We start from the raw sequence: 22,776 nt of genomic DNA on the forward strand, positions 1-22,776 counted from the left end.
CAACTGTTGAGCATAATCACGAAGAAGTCTCTATGATCGAAAATTGTTTTGAAGGAAACATAATAATTAAACCAGCATCACTTTTTACCGGAGTTTACTTCTGTATAATAATTGTCATTGGCTCCTCTAGGTTGTCGGGATTTTTTTAATTTCAAGGAGAGACTGAGATTGAAATTGGTTTAGGGCTAATTCACTAGATGGCTGAACACATGAGTCCAACCGAACTTTTCAAGAAGAAGAGTGCTGGAAATATCCGGTGGATTACCTCTTTATGCAGGGCTCATTGTGTCAATTCGTTGGGCGCGAAACGATTGTAACTGTATTTGGTTCAACATTTTCTAGATGCTACTAAAGATTTCTAAAATTCTTATCTTGATGATCGGAATTCGTTGATTATATTGAATGGGCAATTTTGTGAATGTTGTAACAAATATCTGGCAACTGTTTAGCAGGGAGTAAATTTACTCCCATGTTTTTGCTACTCGTTTCAAGTTTCAACATGTGGTACCGTAACCCTTAACATTATCCCTGCAGGTACTCTTTGACTGAAGTAACGCGGAATGACAATTTCATTGGAATGGTTTCTAAGTGTTGATTGAGTTGTGAATGTATGATATATTTCATTTCTTTTGGATATCTTATTGCAGTTGTGATTGTTTCACGGCGATCACATTTAGATTAGTAAGTTTTGTGTTGCATTTTAATTGAGTTGGGAGACATAACAAAAAAAAGTCGGTCATTCGCTAACCTACCGGGTTATGTCAGATGTACGGGTTTCACGGTGATGGCACACGCTTGTTTATATTAAATGAAATTGCAATGAGGTTTGTCAGTTTACTTTGATGATGAACTTGATGTTGTAGGTTAGTGTAAGTAGAATTGTGAAAGTGAAGATCATTTTTGAAACAGTGCTGCACGGACGTCATTCTTAGACCTGTACGCACATGATGTTTTGGTTCTGAGTTTGAGTACAATAATTATTTTCTTCTCTTCGGTGCCTGGTTAGTATGAATAATAATATAATCTCGTATTAAGGCAGTCTAATTTTTAAAGGTGTAATGCGAAGTATTTTGTTGCGGCAGGTGTCATCTGATCTGCTACACAGTTCGTTTTTCGAAGTGGTGTTTTACGAGATTTTAGTGAGGTAAGATTTATGTTTCATTTAGACAATTTGAGTATTAGTTATGAGAAGGCTATTGCATTATTACTGTTTCACACCTCCGGGAGGCCAACTTCTGATTATATGAGTGTAAGGGCCTCTTGTATGATAGTTTGCCATCATGAGTTATATGCAATTTGGCAACATGCCATGCTAGAATTATACAAATTAACATAATTTCTAGACAAAAACTGTTTTCCTTTAAATTTGTTTGACTAACTTGGGCATTTATAGGCCAACATGGGGACAATTTTAATCAGATTGGTATTATGAATATATCTTGCAGTAAAATAATTGCATCAACAGGAAGAAGTAACTTCAACACTGGGGGTGTTTACGTTAAGCGAAAGGCTTGGATGTATGCCGTCGGTTGGTTTCTTTGCTATTATTTCATTAAGGTTGTACTGATGGAAGTTCACTCACAAAAGAGTGTAGCCTTAAATGATGAATTCATTTCTTAAATCATTCAGTCCATCATTTAATTATAGATTATGTCCCAAACTCCTCACTGCAATGCTGTGAATAGTCGCACTTTCATACCTGGTGTGCATATTTAGGAAATAGAAAAATGATGTGTGGTGATACCTTAAGTTGCAGGACGGAGGAGTCTTTCCTTTATCCTTGTTAGGGACCTATCTTTCCGCACTAAGAAGTATTCTTACTTATAATCAGGAATGAAAACCGAGACTGGATAAATCAGTGAAATTCGACCAATTTCTGTGTTGTTGTTGTTGTTGTTGTTGTTGTTGGCTGGCAAGTGTCCTATTTTCTCTAATAGAGCTCACGCTTTGTATAAGCCTCAGGTCTGCCACATTTGGTAAAAATAAGAAAACTTCATATGTAGAAATTGTCATGGCATGGACTGGATGTAGGGCTACTACCACATTTTATACAGTATGTGTTCTATCGCTATTTGTCATGACCAATAGTTTTGTCCAGAACAATGATCTAACCAGTCCAGACCAATGGTTTTGTCACAAAGTACTGTGTGCTGCTTGCCCAGATTCCCTTTGTTGGCCATGCAAGTCTGGGTTTAGTGTTCTTTAATGCTTTTGCCATGAGAGTAGGTGGTAAAGGAGCCTCCGTGGCTCAGACGGCAGTGTGTCGGCCACTCACCGCTGGATACCGTGGTTCAAATCCCGGTCACTCCATGTGAGATTTGTGCTGGACAAAGTGGAGGCGGGACAGGTTTTTCTCCGTGTACTCCGGTTTACCCTGTCATCTTTCATTCCAGCAACACTCTCCATTCTCATTTCATAGCATCTATCCGTCATTAATAAATCACTTCGGGAGTGGCGACCCCATCGTACTAATCGTACTAATGATTCATTCATTACATCCCTGGCCCGCTCAAAGACTGGAAAACAGGTTTAGGTTTTATTTTTTAAAATTTATAGCAGGTGGTAAGCGAGCCGATGTCGGCAAGCCTGGTGAGTGTCCTGTGACGTCGTCCAAGCTGTGCCATGTTGGATCTCTAACCTATATTTTGCACAGTAGGTATGAATTGCCTGACAAGGAACAATGAATGGAGAATTTCCTGTAGTTTTATTAGGTACTAGCTGAGGTACCCATGCTTCGTTACGGAATTCTACACTGTATACAGAATTCCCGTAGGTAGTGTACACGTTGTGAGTAAGATTCCATAGCTCTTAACGTTACCCCAGAAACGGTAGAAATTCAGTAAGACTTACATTACTTTTATAGCATAATAAGGATGTAATATGTTGGAAATCTTAAGTGGAATGCCTTGTGGAGGAGCGATGTGTTCACCCACCCACCATCTCCCAGAAGTAATTTTGCTTTTTTAACCTAATAGAAGTTATCACGCGCCATAGTGCATTGCCTAACTATGTACCAGCGTTTCCATTGGGTGAGACACTATGGGATATGACGTCACTCCTAGCAATGAAGTAAGTGAATTCTGTTACCAACCCGCTCACAAGAAATACACAAGGATACTAGAGGCCTAGGGCCACTTCGTGGCTTCTGACCTGGGGGCTTACGCCCCCAGACCCTCTTTGCTTGATCCAGACCATTGGTCTAACCAATCCAGACCAATGGCTTTGTCACTAACCTACCCTAACCAATCCAGACCAGTGATCAATCAATCAATCAATACTGATCTGCATTTAGGGCAGTTGCCCAGGTGGCAGATTCCCTATTTGTTGTTTTCCTAGCCTTTTCGTAAATGATTTCAAAGAAATTGGAAATTTATTGAACATCTCCCTTGGTAAGTTATTCCAGTCCCTAACTCCCCTTCCTATAAATGAATATTTGCCCCAGTTTGTCCTCTTGATTTCTAACTTTATCTTCATATTGTGATCATTCCTACTTTTATAAACGCCATTCAAACTTATTCGTCTACTAATGTCATTCCACGCCATATCTCCGCTGATAGCTCGGAACATACCACTTATTATTATTACATGTAATAACTTAATGTTATTATTTCAATCACATACCACTTAGTCGAGCAGCTCTTCTTCTTTCTCTCAATTCTTCCCAACCCAAACATTGCAACATTTTTGTAACGCTACTCTTTTGTCGGAAATCACCCAGAACAAATTGAGCTGCTTTTCTTTGGATTTTTTCCAGTTCTTGAATCAGGTAATCCTGGTGAGGGTCTCATACACTGGAACCATACTCTAGTTGGGGTCTTACCAGAGACTTATATGCCCTCTCCTTTACATCCCCTAAACACCCTCATAACCATGTGCAGACATCTGTACCCTTTATTTACAATCCCATTTATGTGATTACCCCAATGAGGATCTTTCCTTATATTAACACCTAGATACTTACAATGATCCCCAAAAGGAACTTTCACACCATCAACGCAGTAATTAAAACTGAGAGGACTTTACCTATTTGTGAAACTCACAACCTGACTTTTAACCCCTTTATCAACATACCATTGCCTGCTGTCCATCTCACACCATTTTCGAGGTCACGTTGCAGTTGCTCACAATCTTGTAAATTATTTATCACTCTGTAGAGAATAACATCATCCGCAAAAAGCCTTACCTCCGATTCCACTCCTTTACTCATATCATTTATATATATAAGAAAACATAAAGGTTCGATAATACTGCCTTGAAGAATTCCCCTCTTAATCATTACAGGGTCAGATAAAGCTTCACCTACTCTAATTCTCTGAGATCTATTTTCTAGAAATATAGCAACCCATTCAGTCACTCTTTTGTCTAGTCCATTTGCACTCATTTTTGCCAGTAGTCTCCCATGATCCACCCTATCAAATGCCTTAGACAGGTCAATCGCGATACAGTCCATTTGACCTCCAGAATCCAAGATATCTGCTATATCTTGCTGGAATCCTACAAGTTGAGCTTCAGTGGAATAACCTTTCCTAAAACCGAATTGCCTTCTATCGAACCAGTTATTAATTTCACAAACAAGTCTTAATATAATCAGAAAGAATACCTTCCCAAAGCTTACATACAATGCATGTCAAACTTACTGGCCTGTAATTTTCAGCTTTATGTCTATCACCCTTTCTTTTATACACAGGGGCAACTATAGCAACTCTCCATCCATCTGGTATAGCTCTTCCGACCAAACAATAATCAAATAAGTACTTCAGATATGGTACTATATCCCAACCCATTGTCTTTAGTATATCCCCAGAAATCTGATCAATTCCAGTCGCTTTTCTAGTTTTAAACTTTTGTATCTTATTGTAAATGTCATTGTTATCATATGTAAATTTTATTACTTCTTTGGCTTTAGTCTCCTCCCCTGTCTCGACATTATCCTTGTAACCAACAATCTTTACATACTGCTGACTGAATGGAGGTGTCACACGGGATACTAGAGGCCTAGGGCCGCTTCGCGGCTTCTAACGTGGGGGCTTACGCCCCCAGACCTCCTTTGCTTGATCCAGACCAATGGTCTAACCAATCCAGACCAATGGCTTTGTCACTAACCTACCCTAACCAATCCAGACCAATGGAGGTGTCATGCGGGATACTAGAGGCCTAGGGCCGCTTCGCGGCTTCTAACCTGGGGGCTTATACCCCCAGACCCTCTTTGCTTGATCCAGACCAATGGTCTAACCAATCCAGACCAATGGCTTTGTCACTAACCTACCCTAACCAATCCAGACCAATGGAGGTGTCACGCGGGATACTAGAGGCCTAGGGCCGCTTCGCGGCTTCTAACCTGGGGGCTTATGACCCCAGACCTCCTTTGCTTGATCCAGACCAATGGCTTTGCCACTGACCAAGGGTCTAACCAATCCAGACCAATGCCCGTGTCACTAACCTACCCTAACCAATCCAGACCACTGGAGGTGTCACACGGGATACTAGAGGCCTAGGGCCGCTTCGCGGCTTCTAACGGGATACTAGAGGCCTAGGGCCGCTTCGCGGCTTCTAACCTGGGGGCTTATGTCCCCAGACCCCCTTTGCTTGATCCAGGCCATTGGTCTAACCAATCCAGACCAATGGCTTTGTCACTAACCTACCCTAACCAATCCAGACCAATGGAGCTGTTGCGCGGGATACTAGAGGCCTAGGGCTGCTTCACGGCTTCTAACGTGGGGGCTTACACCCCCAGACCCTCTTTGCTTCATCCAGACCAATGGTCTAACCAATCCAGATCAATGGCTTTGCCACTGACCAATGGTCTAACCAATCCAGACCAATGGCTTTGTCACTAACCCACCCTAACCAATCCAAACCACTGGACGTGTCACGCGGGATACTAGAGGCCTAGGGCCGCTTCGCGGCTTCTAACCTGGGGGCTTACACCCCCATACCCTCTTTGCTTGATCCAGACCAATGGTCTAACCAATCCAGACCAATGGCTTTGCCACTGACCAATGGTCTAACCAATCCAGACCAATGGCTTTGTCACTAACCTACCCTAACCAATCCAGACCAATGGAGGTGTCACCCGGGATACTAGAGGCCTAGGGCCGCTTCGCGGCTTCTAACCTGGGGCTTACACCTCCAAACCCCCTTTGCTTGATCCAGACCAATGGTCTAACCAATCCAGACCAATGGCTTTGTCACTAACCCACCCTAACCAATCCAGACCAATGGAGGTGTCACACGGGATACTAGAGGCCTAGGGCCGCTTTGCGGCTTCTAACCTGGGGGCTTACACCCCCAGACCCTCTTTGTTTGATCCAGACCAATGGTCTAACCAATCCAGACCAATGGCTTTGTCACTAACCCACCCTAACCAATCCAGACCAATGGAGGCGTCACACGGGATACTAGAGGCCTAGGGCCGCTTCGCGGCTTCTAACCTGGGGGCTTATGGGTGTCCCCAGACCCCTTTGCTTGATCCAGGCCATTGGTCTAACCAGTCCAGACCAATGGCTTTGTCACTAACCTACCCTAACCAATCCAGACCAATGGAGGTGTCACGCGGGATACTAGAGGCCTAGGGCTGCTTCACGGCTTCTAACGTGGGGGCTTACACCCCCAGACCCTCTTTGCTTCATCCAGACCAATGGCTTTGCCACTGACCAATGGTCTAACCAATCCAGACCAATGGCTTTGTCACTAACCCACCCTAACCAATCCAGACCACTGGAGGTGTCACGCGGGATACTAGAGGCCTAGGGCCGCTTCGCGGCTTCTAACCTGGGGGCTTACACCCCCAGACCCTCTTTGCTTGATCCAGACCAATGGTCTAACCAATCCAGACCAATGTTTTGCCACTGACCAATGGTCTAACCAATCCAGACCAATGGCTTTGTCACTAACCTACCCTAACCAATCCAGACCAATGGAGGTGTCACCCGGGATACTAGAGGCCTAGGGCCGCTTCGCGGCTTCTAACCTGGGGGCTTACACCTCCAAACCCTCTTTGCTTGATCCAGACCAATGGTCTAACCAATCCAGACCAATGGGTTTGCCACTGACCAATGGTCTAACCAATCCAGACCAATGGCTTTGTCACTAACCCACCCTAACCAATCCAGACCAATGGAGGTGTCACACGGGATACTAGAGGCCTAGGGCCGCTTTGCGGCTTCTAACCTGGGGGCTTACACCCCCAGACCCTCTTTGCTTGATCCAGACCAATGGTCTAACCAATCCAGACCAATGGCTTTGCCACTGACCAATGGTCTAACCAATCCAGACCAATGGCTTTGTCACTAACCCACCCTAACCAATCCAGACCAATGGAGGTGTCACGCGGGATACTAGAGGCCTAGGGCCGCTTTGCGGCTTCTAACCTGGGGGCTTACACCCCCAGACCCTCTTTGCTTCATCCAGACCAATGGCTTTGCCACTAATCTCATCTAACCAATCCAGACCAATAGAGGTATCACGTGGGATACTAGAGGCCTAGGGCCGCTTTGCGGCTTCTAACCTGGGGGCTTACGCCCCCAGACCCTCTTTGCTTGTTCCAGACCAATGGTCTAACCAATCCAGACCAATGGCTTTGCCTCTGACCAATGGTCTGACCAATCCAGACCACTGGCTTTTCACTAACCTACTGTGACGAGATTCGTAAATAAAAGTAGTGCCGCTTCACTAGGACTAGTTCTTTATATGAACAGTTGTCAGCTCTGTCCACCGCACGACCGAGCTCGATAGCTGCAGTCACTTAAGATGCGGCCAGTATCCAGTATTCGGGAGATAGTAGGTTCGAACCCCACTGTCGACAGCCCTGAAAATGGTTTTCCGGGGTTTCCCATTTTCATACCAAGCAAATGCTGGGGCTGTACCTTAATTAAGGGCACGGCCGCTTCCTTCCCACTTCTAGCCCTTTCCTGTCCCATCGTCGCCATAAGACCTATCTGTGTCAGTGCGACGTAAAGCAACTAGCAAAATAAAAAAAAAAGTCCACCGCACGATCAAGTCCTTCGCGAGAAGTGAGCGAGAGAGAAACAAATGACAGTGCAAATCACGCCTGGATGTGTGGCGCTGGAAAATGTAAGCTGTTCTGAACTTTTACCCCAGAAACTTGATGGGAAGTCGTCATACATCTTTTCCTCATTTGAAGACTGTTGCCTTCTATCAGTCACAATCAAGTTGGGGAGTTTTCATTATGATGGTAGGCCCACTTGTCTACTGGCGATCAAAATCGTGTTGGGCATTGTTCATTATAATTGCGGACGCTCAGTCTCCACCTGCCTTTTTACATCTTCAAAAAGACTATCTTTGTGGTTTTATCAGCTGAAGTCAACAAAGGTCATTACAAGGGTATCAGTAGGAAGATCGCGATTAAAAGCAATGCTACCACATAAATACTTGATCAAATGAAAAAACACACATTTTCTCATTTTTAACAAACTAAGAACATAGTCTTATCATAGTCGGTACGGTAAAACAGAATAAGACACAAATTATCGAAAACTGTATTCTCTACGACCTATGTTATATAGTACTTTTTGGTTAGACCAATAACGTAGTTGTAATTAAAAATTAAAACTTTTGACTCCTCCCCCTAAACTACCATTTCAACCAGGGCGAATAACATTATTTATAGCGTAGACTGTAGATTTCCCGACTTAACATACCGATTTTCATTAAATTCTCTTCTCCCATTTTTCTCATGGCTCGGCGTTGATTTGGACTTAGCGACAAAAATTCAAATTCATAAATATCACTGTTATCATAGCCTGTACGTTAAAAATGTATGACATAAATGATCGAAAATTTAATTCAGCGTAACTTTAGTTATGTAGTATTTATCGATAGGACCACTAATAACATAAATATTTGAGAATTATATTTTAGTCCGTCCCCTAAACTACCACTTGCGCTCACTTGCCTTTTAAACGACACATGCCCGTTGTGTCCAGAGGAAAGAAACCTACTGACGACACTCATTATCACCAGGACGGGCCAACTGACAACCCTCATTATCACTAGGGCGGGCCAAGTGTTGGGATCAGAAGTTGCCGCATGAGTATACATTCATTGTCGGGAGTGTATCCCTTGATGTGATTTATATGGATTCTACAAAAGATTTTATTAGCTTGATTATGAAATTCTGTTAGTGAAATGTTCAAATTTTGGCCCCTCCTCTCAATTAAGTTTTTTCTTCTTTTCTATCAAATTGGCTGCTGTATGTAATGTTTAACCGGACAATCTCCTTCCAGCACCATATTTGGTCAGGTATACCTCAAGGGTCAAATCTAGGCTCTTTGTTCTTTTTATTGTTCATTAACGATTTGTCAGTCGGCCCCGCGGTGCAGGGGGCAACATGTCCGCCTCTCACCCGGCTGTCCCGGGTTTGATTCTCGGCTGGGTCAGTGGTTTTAATCGTAAATGATTAATAATCTGGCCTGGGGACTGGGTGTTTGTATCGTCCTTAACGTTCCTTTCCTCACATTCAACACTTTACACTTCCGTCACTAACAAAATACACACAGCTTCCTCAGATATGGTGCAAGTAGGGGCAAAAGACCTTTCTCGGTCAAAACCCCGAACAAGTAGCATTAAAAAAAAAAAAATAAAAAAATAATTGTCAACAGTTGTTAATCATTCTCAATGTCTTCTATGAGCTGATGACGTCATATTGGTTGATGACATTTCAAATAACTACTTGAATTACTACTGAATGTTAATAACTGCTCTCGGTGGAGCATTAAAAGTAAACTACATTTCAACTATTAGAAAGGTTTTTTGTTTTATAATTCATTAGAAAAAAGGGCCCCTATTTGTTTAATTATTTAATAAATGCACAAACAATTCAGAGTAAATAGCATAAACGGTGTGGGTATGTATTGTGATAGCCTCTATTTTCATATCTGTACGGAAAAAATGACAAAGTATATACAGTCAAACCTCTCTTCTGTGGATACCGTCATTTCTGAGGGAAAATGTCCATTAAGGGAGGTGTCCACTGAAACAAGTTTGTAAAAAAATAATCGGGCGTTTTAACGGCAAAGAACATCAACCTTAAATATAAGCATATACTGTACATCTATATTTTGATTATTCTATATCATTTCTTTTTAAATATTTCTGTAGGAGATATTACAAGTGATTTTACTTCCTTTACAAACATTAGAGCTTTGTGAAGTAATCATTAAGCTTTGTCCGTGTAAATTTAGGATGTTTTCTTAACTGCGATATTCTTGAAAAGGGAGTAAAATCTGTTAAATGGTTTCAGTGTGCTACCGCTGTACTCACGGTCCAGCATGAAACAGTAGTTCTTCATCTTTTTAAGCATATTTAGTCCCTGCTTCACTGACAGAATTGCTTCTTGTTTTTCTTCCGCCTTACTATCGTAGTCACTTTTTGTTCCTGATTCGGGCTCTGTGAAACGAAAATATGTTTTATTCAAAATGCTCCTTTTGTCCACTAGTGAAGGCTGCTGGGTATAACTAGAAATGTTTATGAAGTGCAGTGAATGAAATTAGAACTGTAATTGTAAGTTAAAAGAATTAAAAACTGTCTTCTCATGAGAAAATAATGAATGATAAGTTGAGATGCAAACAATCATACCTTATAATACATGTAACACACAATTACTGTATGTCTTTCCCAAATTTCCATGTCCTTTCTACTACTTGTCTAGCTGTAAATATGGCACCAATAGTTGATCTTCCAGGTATAAATCCTTGTTGTTCTTCTGTTAATTGTGAATCTATCTTGTTCTTGATTTTTTTGTGGGATTATCTTTTCATAAATCTTCACGCAATGATGCAGTTCTCACAAAGTGCCTTATTACCTTTTTTAAAAATAGGTACCTTAATTGCCCTTGTCCAATCATCAGAAATCTCTCCGTTAGTTCATACTATCTTTATTATTCTATACAGCCACTGCATTCTAATAGGTCCTGCAGCTTTAATCATTTCCACTATGATGTCATCTTTTCCAGGAGCTTTGCCAGTTTTCATTTCTAATACAGCTTTTTCTACATCAGACATTTGTAGATCTTCCCTTCCTATTTCATTTGATTGTTTATTTTTCTCTTCCACTGTAATGGTGATATTTATTTTATCTTCATCTATTTCCTTGGTTCATTTGTTTCATTTTGTCCTTCATATAGATGTTGGAAGTATTCCTTCCATACTTTCAAAACTTTTTTTCTTCCCATACAGGTTTTCTTTCCATCTTTGTTGATGACTTTTGATGTATTTTCTCTTTGCTTCCTTCTGTTACCTAATATACAGTGTAATATTTTCTTGTCATTCTTATAATCCTCTTCTATCTCTTTTGTAAATTTTTCCCAGGACATCTTTTTAGCCAATGCTATCATTTTCCGTGCTGCTCTGCTTAGTCGTTTCCATTTGTCTCTCCATGCGTTATTCTTCTTCTTGACTGCATCTGCAATTCTCTCATTTCACCATGGAGTATCTTTGTGTTATCTTTAGGAAGTTGAGTTTTAATCTTTTTCCTGTATATCTCTTGGATTTCTCTACCTTTAAGTTTCCGGCATTTTATTTTTGGTTATCTTTTCCCCCTATATTTACCCCTTCTGAATTTCATCAATGTCCCCACCAATTATCTGTGGTCACCATCAAGATTAATGCTTGGTATCAGTTTCACGTATTTCAAGCATCTTCTGATTCCTTCCATTATTATTATTATATAATCAATTATGGATTTCTGTTGAAAGTTCCAACTGTATCTGGTATACTTGTGACTCTCTCTTTCCTTACACCACCCATTACCAATGATCCATTTATTTCTCAGACACATATTTAATAACATCTCCCCTTCATAATTTCTTTGATCTTCTCTGTGGCTTCTTATAACTGTTTCATATTCTCCTTTATCAAAACAACTCTAGCATTGAAGTCTCCTATAATCACATTCTTGTTAGATATTACAGCATCCTCTAGTTTAGTGATAAACTCGTCCTTTTCATCTATTTCACAACCGATTTGAGGAGCATAAACCTGGATTATATCAAGGATATTTCCTTCCATCATTACCTGAACTTCAATTATTCTGTCACGAATATAATCCATATTGAGTACTTGTTTGCCAGTTCTTTAGCCACTATTATTGCAACACCATTTCTTCTTTTCTCTCTTCCTGGCCACCACATTTCATATCATGTCTCCATCACCTTACTACCACTCCCTTTTTTCTTATTTAACTTAGTCCCAGTATCGGTATGTTTCTCTCTGTCATTATCCGTGTGATTTCTTGAATTCTTGCATCCTTTTCTAAGGATACTACATTAATAGTCTTAATTCTTATACATTTCTTTGAACAGATTTGTCTATTATCGGAGCCATTATGGCTGTCATACCTGACAGATCTGCACAAAAGCTTTGTCACTTTTGGTATTGGTTTTACATTCGATCGGAGGCTCGTTTGATTGTTGAAAGCGATCTTAATATGCTACCACTGGCTTGCTAGGCCTATCATGGATGTTTGCGTTAATATTTGTTGTGCCACAAACCTGCTACGTTGGCGAAGAGGGGGGAGAGAGGATACTCCCACGTGGCGCGTCCCAGGTGGCGGATAGGGGGGGTCCTAACCGGCTTGCCGGTGGACTTCAGGGAAATAAAATACCTCTCACGGACCAAACACACAACCCCCTGTGGGTGGGGGTCGCAGATGAAGAACACACTCACGATATCCCTTGCCTGTCGTAAGAGGCGACTAAAAGCGGCGACCAAGGGATGATTATATCAGAACCATGAAACTACTTGTGATTAGTACCACCATGCGGGGAACACCATGGGTCATTTTTACTTGCGCGTAGTGCCACTATGTTCGGTACCAAATAGGTATGTGATTAGTAGCTGTACCGGTTGGTACACCTATACGCCGCACATTTGAATTTTCTGCCTTAAAGTACTCCTCTACAGCCGAAACTCTGAACTTTAAAACTGAAATAATTCAACCGTTTATCAGAAGATGTCACTGTGTTAATTTTGAATTGTTTTTGTTTACTAATTATCAAGAAGTGTGGACATTCTCTCACAGATGTCTCTACCAAAAACTATGATCATGCATCCTGGTGCGAAGTGAAGGAACTTTTCTTGAAGATATTTTGTATTCATAAGTTGTTGTCGTTACTAAATTTCGTTCTTTCGTTGGTGGGTTGGCAATATTAATCCTTTCTTTCCGCCTGTTTTGAATTTACCCAATCAGTAATTTCCATAATTAATTTCCCTCCAATCACAGGTTTCTTCTTCATTTTTGATTTGTAACTTTTAGCCGACCAATAAACGCATGTAGGTGTGTCTTAATTATTCCTGAAAGGTCTCGAATCTTCCGCAAGGGTATAAAAGCTGCTGATTTTCTGGTCTCTCAGCCACTCGTACAACATCTGGCTTAGTGTATGGAAGAATAGCAGGAGGCGGGAAGCGCCTCTTTCATAAGTCAGCAGCCCTTCAAAAGGTAATGGCCGTTTAACATCTTTATTTTCTTGCTAGCTCAGAAGTTTAATCCTCGGGGAAGGTCCGAAACCGTTTTTGATGTAACCTATACCATTTCGATGTAAAATTTTCATGTTACTCTTAACTGTAAATCGGGGATAGAGAGTGCTTTGCCCTCTCGAGCTCCCTTTCATTTTGATCTGAGGTGACTACGTTTTCGTAACCAATTTCCTTCTCTTTCTGAATGTATTAAAATTTTCTTACACAAGTCACCTCCCTAGTGCGGGAATAGCCCCTGTTGAATTGGCCTAGCGCCACTTAGGTTAACAAGCTTTCATGTAGGAGTGCAAGTACTCGCCTCCATTCATTTTTGTATTTTTGGGCCATTAACTTTACCCGTTTTGTTTTCCTTCCTGCGAAGGCCCAGTAGATTGGGTACGAGATACCCCTGTTTATATTTGTAAGTTGTGCCTCGATGGCAGTTAATTGTAAAGTACGGTGTTGCCTTCAATAGGCTTGAAAATTGAGAGCAGGTCAGCTCTTTGTTTGTGGTAAAAGTGCCTCTAGGAGGCTCGGTATGGTTTTTGGAGCTTATGCTCCTGGTGTGAAGGGGATTTCTGCCCTTTGAACAAATGTGTAATGGTGGGCTTATTGCCCAAGGATTCTGAAATTTGGGGCTCAAAGCCCAGAATTTGTAAAGGTCCCGGAACTGGTGTTTGAGTTTGTAAAATTATACTTGTACCTGATTTTTCATTGTTATTTCACCTAGTGAAAAATTGTTAAATCTTGTTGTCTTTTGAAAATATAACCTTTATTGAAAAGGGAAGGGCAGAGTCTGGGGTAGGGTTCTTTATCAGGAATACCATTGCACGCAACATAGTTTCGGTTAGGCACGTAAATGAGCGAATGATGTGGGTAGATTTGTCAGTGGGAGGAATTAGGACAAGGATTGTGTCTGTGTATTCACCATGCGAGGGTGCAGATGAGGATGAAGTTGAAAAGTTTTATGAAGCATTGAGTGACATTGTGGTCAGGGTCAACAGCAAGGATAGAATAGTGCTAATGGGCGATTTCAATGCGAGAGTTGGGAATAGAACTGAAGGATACGAAAGGGTGATTGGTAAATGTGGGGAAGATGTGGAAGCTAATGGGAATGGGAAGCGTTTGCTGGACTTCTGTGCTAGTATGGGTTTAGCTGTTACGAATACATTCTTCAAGCATAAGGCTATTCACCGCTACACATGGGAGGCTAGGGGTACCAGATCCATAATAGACTATATCTTAACAGACTTTGAATTCAGGAAATCTTTTAGGAATGTACGAGTTTTTCGGGGATTTTTCGATGATACAGACCACTATCTGATCTGTAGTGAACTAAGTATCTCTAGGCCTAGGGTAGAGAAAGTGAAATCTGTCTGCAAACGAATAAGGGTAGAAAATCTCCAGGATGAGGAAATTAGACAGAAGTACATGGATATGATTAGTGAGAAGTTTCGAACAGTAGACAGTAAGCAGGTTCAGGATATAGAAAGTGAATGGGTGGCATACAGGGATGCTGTAGTAGAAACAGCAAGGGAATGCCTAGGAACAACTGTGTGTAAAGATGGGAAAAGGCGAACATCTTGGTGGAATGATGAAGTGAGAGCAGCCTGTAAACGTAAAAAGAAGGCTTATCAGAAATGGCTCCAAACAAGGGCCGAGGCAGACAGGGATTTGTACGTAGATGAAAGAAACAGAGCGAAACAAATAGTTGTTGAATCCAAAAAGAAGTCATGGGAAGATTTTGGTAATAACCTGGAAAGGCTAGGTCAAGCAGCAGGGAAACCTTTCTGGACAGTAATAAAGAATCTTAGGAAGGGAGGGAAAAAGGAAATGAACAGTGTTTTGAGTAATTCAGGTGAACTCATAATAGATCCCAGGGAATCACTGGAGAGGTGGAGGGAATATTTTGAACATCTTCTCAATGTAAAAGGAAATCATCATGGTGGTGTTGCAAACAGCCAAGCTCATGGGGAGGAGGAAAATGATGTTGGTGAAATTATGCTTGAGGAAGTGGAAAGGATAGTAAATAAACTCCATTGTCATAAGGCAGCAGGAATAGATGAAATTAGACCTGAAATGGTGAAGTATAGTGGGAAGGCAGGGATGAAATGGCTTCATAAAGTAGTAAAATTAGCGTGGAGTGTTGGTAAGGTACCTTCAGATTGGACAAAAGCAGTAATTGCACCTACCTATAAGCAAGGGAACAGGAAGGATTGCAATAACTATCGAGGTATCTCATTGATTAGTATACCAGGCAAAGTATTCACTGGCATCTTGGAAGGGAGGGTGCGATCAGTCGTTGAGAGAAAGTTGGATGAAAACCAGTGTGGTTTCAGACCACAGAGAGGCTGTCAGGATCAGATTTTCAGTATGCGCCAGGTAATTGAAAAATGCTACGAGAGGAATAGGCAGTTGTGTTTATGTTTCGTAGATCTAGAGAAAGCATATGACAGGGTACCGAGGGAAAAGATGTTCGCTATACTGGGGGACTATGGAATTAAAGGTAGATTATTAAAATCAATCAAAGGCATTTATGTTGACAATTGGGCTTCAGTGAGAATTGATGGTAGAATGAGTTCTTGGTTCAGGGTACTTACAGGAGTTAGACAAGGCTGTAATCTTTCACCTTTGCTGTTTGTAGTTTACATGGATCATATGCTGAAAGGTATAAAGTGGCAGGGAGGGATTCAGTTAGGTGGAAATGTAGTAAATAGTTTGGCCTATGCTGGATAAGATATTTTTGAGAACTGGGAGATGTAAGTCGATGTGCTGTATCGGGTCCGTGGTGGGTCTCAAACCAGAAACAGGGCGATCACAAAGATCAATTCGACCTTGTTCATGAATGCCATGCAGCTATGCCAGGCTATGCAAGTTTTCCCAGCAGCTTAAAGACAGCCTCGGCACCCGAACGTGGCAGGGTTACAATTCCAGAGAGCAGCTAACAAAAGCTAAATGATGAACAGAGGGTATATAGCCTTGCGTTTACTGAGGACAATGTACTACATGATTAGTCAAATATATTCTGTGACTAGACCACATTTTTCTCAGAGAGCAATGGGCTGGTATGTCTGTTTCGCCCTTTCAGTACCCAACACAATCCAGCATGCATGGCCGAGCACCGCTGCTCTGGCTGTGTATCTGTCGTGTGTTGGGGTTGGATAAGTTCTGGCAAGATAGGAATGTAGCACCAAACAGAGCAACAGCTTAACACCAGGCAGTATGTGCACATTTTAGTTCATCCTGCTGGTGTTATACAATTTCAGCACGGCCTGTCTCCAATCCACACACATCCTGATTAGTTCAGGAATGGTCTGCAAGGCAAGGTTAAGTCAAGCTTATTGACTGGCCTCCTTGTGGGGCAGACATGAATCCCATTGAGAACGTGGGGGCTGTGATGAAGAGAATAAGGGTGGAGACCTGGCCTGATCTCATGCCAAACACAAATGATGCTCTCTGGGATGTTGTTAGTATGGGCTGGATTGAGGTGGCAGGTAATGAAAATACATATCAATTCCATGGCCACATGCCTGGAAGAGGTCATGCACAATGGCAATGCAGGTGTTAAAAAGGGAAGGGCAGAGCTGGGGTAGGGCTGTATATCAGGAATACCATTGCACGCAACATAGTTTCTGTCAGGCACATAAACGAGCGAATGATTTGGATAGATTTGGCAGTTGGAGGAATTAGGACAAGAATTGTCTCAGTGTATTCACCATGTGAGGGTGCAGATGACGATGAAGTTGACAAGTTTTATGAAGCATTGAGTGACATCGTGGTCAGGGTCAACAGCAAGAATAGAATAGTGCTAATGGGCGATTTCGATGTGAGAGATGGAAATAGAACTGAAGGATATGAAAGGGTGATTGGTAAATGTGGGGAAGATATGGAAGCTAACAGGAATGGGAAGCGTCTGCTGAACTTCCGTGCTAGTATGGGTTTAGCAGTTACGAATACATTCTTAAGCATAAGGCTACTCATCGCTACACATGGGAGACTAGGGGTACCAGATCCATAATAGTCTATATCTTAACAGACTTCGAATTCAGGAAATCTGTTAGGAATGTACAGGTTTTTCAGGGATTTTTCGATGATACAGACCACTATCTGATCTGTAGTGAACTAAGTATCTCTAGGCCTAGGATAGAGAAAGTGAAATTTGCCTGCAAACGAATATGGGTAGAAAATCTCTAGGACGAGGAAATTAAACAGGAGTACGTGGATATAATCGGTGAGAAGTTCTGAACAGTGGACAGTAAGCAGGTTCAGGATATAGAAAGTGAATGGGTGGCATACAGGGATGCTGTAGTAGAAACAGCAAGGGAATGCCTAGGAACAACTGTGTGTAAAGATGGGAAAAGGCGAACATCTTGGTGGAATGATGAAGTGAGAGCAGCCTGTAAACGTAAAAAGAAGGCTTATCAGAAATGGCTCCAAACAAGGGCCGAGGCAGACAGGGATTTGTACGTAGATGAAAGAAACAGAGCGAAACAAATAGTTGTTGAATCCAAAAAGAAGTCATGGGAAGATTTTGGTAATAACCTGGAAAGGCTAGGTCAAGCAGCAGGGAAACCTTTCTGGACAGTAATAAAGAATCTTAGGAAGGGAGGGAAAAAGGAAATGAACAGTGTTTTGAGTAATTCAGGTGAACTCATAATAGATCCCAGGGAATCACTGGAGAGGTGGAGGGAATATTTTGAACATCTTCTCAATGTAAAAGGAAATCATCATGGTGGTGTTGCAAACAGCCAAGCTCATGGGGAGGAGGAAAATGATGTTGGTGAAATTATGCTTGAGGAAGTGGAAAGGATAGTAAATAAACTCCATTGTCATAAGGCAGCAGGAATAGATGAAATTAGACCTGAAATGGTGAAGTATAGTGGGAAGGCAGGGATGAAATGGCTTCATAAAGTAGTAAAATTAGCGTGGAGTGTTGGTAAGGTACCTTCAGATTGGACAAAAGCAGTAATTGCACCTACCTATAAGCAAGGGAACAGGAAGGATTGCAATAACTATCGAGGTATCTCATTGATTAGTATACCAGGCAAAGTATTCACTGGCATCTTGGAAGGGAGGGTGCGATCAGTCGTTGAGAGAAAGTTGGATGAAAACCAGTGTGGTTTCAGACCACAGAGAGGCTGTCAGGATCAGATTTTCAGTATGCGCCAGGTAATTGAAAAATGCTACGAGAGGAATAGGCAGTTGTGTTTATGTTTCGTAGATCTAGAGAAAGCATATGACAGGGTACCGAGGGAAAAGATGTTCGCTATACTGGGGGACTATGGAATTAAAGGTAGATTATTAAAATCAATCAAAGGCATTTATGTTGACAATTGGGCTTCAGTGAGAATTGATGGTAGAATGAGTTCTTGGTTCAGGGTACTTACAGGAGTTAGACAAGGCTGTAATCTTTCACCTTTGCTGTTTGTAGTTTACATGGATCATATGCTGAAAGGTATAAAGTGGCAGGGAGGGATTCAGTTAGGTGGAAATGTAGTAAATAGTTTGGCCTATGCTGACGACTTGGTCTTAATGGCAGACTGTGCCGAAAGCCTGCAGTCTAACATCTTAGAACTTGAAAATAGGTGCAATGAGTATGGTATGAAAATTAGCCTCTCGAAGACTAAATTGATGTCAGTAGATAAGAAATTCAACAGAATTGAATGTCAGATTGGTGATAAAAAGCTAGAACAGGTCGATAATTTCAAGTATTTAGGTTGTGTTTTTTCGCAGGATGGTAATATAGTAAGCGAGATTGAATCAAGGTGTAGTAAAGCTAATGCAGTGAGCTTGCAGTTGCGATCAGCAGTATTCTGTAAGAAGGAAGTCAGCTCCCAGACGAAACTATCTTTACATCGGTCTGTTTTCAGACCAACTTTGCTTTACGGGAGCGAAAGCTGGGTGGACTGAGGATATCTTATTCATAAGTTAGAAGTAACAGACATGAAAGTAGCAAGAATGATTGCTGGTACAAACAGGTGGGAACAATGCCAGGTTGGTACTCGTAATGAGGAGATAAAGGCTAATTTAGGAATGAACTCGATTGATGAAGCTGTACGCATAAACCGGCTTCGGTGGTGGGGTCATGTGAGGCGAATGGAGGAGGATAGGTTACCTAGGAGAATAATGGACTCTGTTATGGAGGGTAAGAGAAGTAGAGGGAGACCAAGACGATGATGGATAGACTCGGTTTCTAACGATTTAAAGATAAGAGGTATAGAACTAAATGAGGCCACAACACTAGTTGCAAATCGAGGATTGTGCCGACATTTAGTAAATTCTCAGAGGCTTGCAGACTGAACGCTGAAAGGCATAACAGTCTATAATGATAATGTATGTATGTATTGAAATTTTAATTCATCTTTCGGACTTGTAGTTAGACCCATTCCTGCCCGCACCTTCTTTCACATCTGCTGTTCCACAGATATCTCGGAACAGTAGCAAACGAGAGCACGACGGCTTTTACAGTACCTGTGATTAGTAGCACTAGATAAGCGACACCATGGGATGATGGAACCCATGGTTCTGGCTTGCTTATGATTAGTACCCACTATATGAGGAACACTACGGTATAGTAAGAGTCCCTGTGTTTAGTACACTTATGTGATGAACACCATAGGTTTGCATTGCCTGTAAATGGCGCCGCATTATGCGAAGACGTGTCTGTAATACATGTGCGAATGTTATTACCTGTGAGTAGTACCATAATGTGTGGAATCCTGCGAGTCTACATTACTTTTGGTTAGTACCGCAACATGACAAATACCATGGTTCTACTTTTCTAGCGATAAGTACCATTATGAGGGGCCGCTGACTTGGATTTTGGACTCCTTCCAACTACAAGCATCATCGATTCAGTATTGTGGTATAGAAGGAGTCCCTTGGTCAGTGATACTAGTGTTTTACGCCAGCTTCTGTGCATGTGGGGCACTGTGGGTCGGTTCCACTGATCGTTTTAAATTCATATTCATCCATTCAATCTTCGTCTTCACGTTTTGAATTCTGGTCAGTGGAGGATTTTGTACTTTTAATTTGTCATTCCATTTCGTACCATTAGGGGCCGATGACCTCGATGTTAGGCCCTTTTAAACAACAGGCATCATCATCAATATTTGTTATGCACTAGCTGTTCGGTACCGGACATGCATTTCCTCATGCTATAGCAGCTCTCCATTAATTTGGTATAGCTCCTTCATGCAAATAGTAATCAGATGAGTACTTCAGATATGTTACTATAATATACAAACCCATTGCATTTAGTATATCCCCAGAAATCTTATCAGTTCCAGGTTCCTTTCTAGTTTTCAACTTTTGTATCTTTTTGTAGATACAATATCTTCATTATCATAGTGAAACACCCCCGCCCCCCAATCTATTATCGGGAAATGATGTTAGGCTAGATAACGCCATAGGGCAACGTGCACAATAAGGATGAAAACAAACATTAAACAGCACACACCTTCATGTGAATAACTTACCAAACACAAGTGGAAGCCACCAACATAGAAGCAAGACCCAACCCATATTAAAATAAAGGTCAAGACCCCAGGAAATGCTGAGATAATAACAAAAAATAACACCAATTTTTTAAGAAAAAACAGTATAATAAATTAAAAGATATAACATAAAATAAACATTGAAAACTTTAAAATGTTGTTAAAATTAAGAAAACTTTAAATATGAGCAAACAGAACAGTCATTGAATAAATAAAAATTTATAACATGTGAATGAAATTAAATATACTGTTCTAAAATAATTCTATTTCATCAAAAATTAAAATGGTGCACCATACCTAAGTTTATCTTAACCAGTTACTAAAAATACATTATGTTAAAATTAAAAATAAAACATTTTTAATGAAGAATGAAAAATGGATTGGATAGCCTTGAGAGGCTTCTGACAGTCCCCAGTGAAAGGGTCATTCACCCGCAATACCCACAGAAACATAGTTCCACAACTCATCACTTGAAATTAGAACATAGACATATCCTGACAAAAATGTTTAACACAAACCTGCACAAAATTAGAAAAATTTTAACTCAAATAAATTAAACTTAAATGACAAGCACAATCCAACGGCAATAAAATCAACAAATTTACAACCCATAGTCAATAAGCTAAAGAACGAGGCAGTACAAGTATCCCTAGGCGTCAACACAGCAGGAGAGTCAAACACGATCACGCCTCTAGACGAAAACAATACATTATTACATTAACGACGCCTCGCAAGAACAAAAGAACATCCCAAGATAAGACAATTAGCCAGTTACATAACTGCCAAGTCACAATAAGATAACCCAACAATGTGAAGAAAAGATAAGAACCACGAACGTCAGATACCTTACAGTAGGGCTGTCCAAAGCCCTCAATGAAAACTGTAATTTTTACAATGACTACCACTTAGAATATTACATATTTAAATATAACGTAGGGACAAACTAACTTAACGTGAAGTATAATTTAATTAATAATACGTACTGATAATCAAAACATATAAGCCTAACCCTTAATGCACAAAAAAAAGAGTGAATTTAATATTTATGAAATTGAATATACTGTTAATAATAATAATAATAATATTTTAAAAACTGTGATAAATAGTGATTAAGTAGCACATAGGTGAATACACGGGCATAAGAGAGTCAAAACATGCGTAATGATAAATCAAAAATGTCAGATCACAATGACAAGATGAAAAAATAAACACCGCTACGGGTAATAAAAACGCAGCAACGACCCACGATAAATTTTGAAGTAGCTACAACACACACATCAAGGAAATAATACCATGATACACACGCCAAAATGCAGAAAAATAAATATATCCAAGGTGAAAATAAAATTTAGAAAGGCAAAGGAAAATTTCAAGTTACCGGACAACAACACCATCTCATTTACGAGGCACCCAGTTGAAGCTTAAACGTCGTACCAAAGCGAACACAAAGACAGAATTCTGATCACAAGAAGTACACCAAAAAAATTAAAATGGCACATTCAGAAAAATGAGTACTTTACATCGTTGTGATATATCCCAGTTTACTCACAGTTATTGACCTGTGACTAGTAACACTCACAGGGAAGAATAAAAGAAATAAAATATTTACACATAGATTACCACATTAATAGTAAGAAGAAATATGAATAACCAATCTCCTGATGGGGTTTACTGTCCTATTTTAACCGGTCTGTCGGTTGTTTCATCGTGTTAAAAGATTGGAAGCCAGACATGGCTACCAGAGGTGTCCACTCCCGAGCAGTTCTAATGAGAGACTGTCACTTTCCGTAGTCGCCCGCACGAGGCAG

The 22,776-nt window shown here is 40.9% G+C and overlaps 1 protein-coding gene across 6 annotated transcripts in view; it reads left to right on the forward strand.

Annotated features, from left to right (window-relative positions):
- Window positions 1–550: 550 nt before the first annotated feature.
- The window catches only part of Ge-1 (Enhancer of mRNA-decapping protein 4 homolog Ge-1), a 320,261-nt gene continuing 298,035 nt past the window's right edge, over window positions 551–22,776 (forward strand). Inside the window, exons 1-2 of one of the 6 annotated variants that reach the window (XM_067151563.2) lie at window positions 573–1,001; window positions 1,083–1,144. The gene's annotated coding sequence lies outside the window, so the exon portion shown is untranslated. Of the gene's footprint in view, window positions 1,002–1,082; window positions 1,145–22,776 lie in introns of all 6 variants that reach the window. The other 5 variants (XM_067151565.2, XM_067151566.2, XM_067151567.2 and 2 more) reach the window with 5 other exon arrangements.

This window comes from Anabrus simplex, chromosome 7 (genome assembly GCF_040414725.1).
Source record: "Anabrus simplex isolate iqAnaSimp1 chromosome 7, ASM4041472v1, whole genome shotgun sequence".
NCBI lineage: Eukaryota > Metazoa > Arthropoda > Insecta > Orthoptera > Tettigoniidae > Anabrus > Anabrus simplex.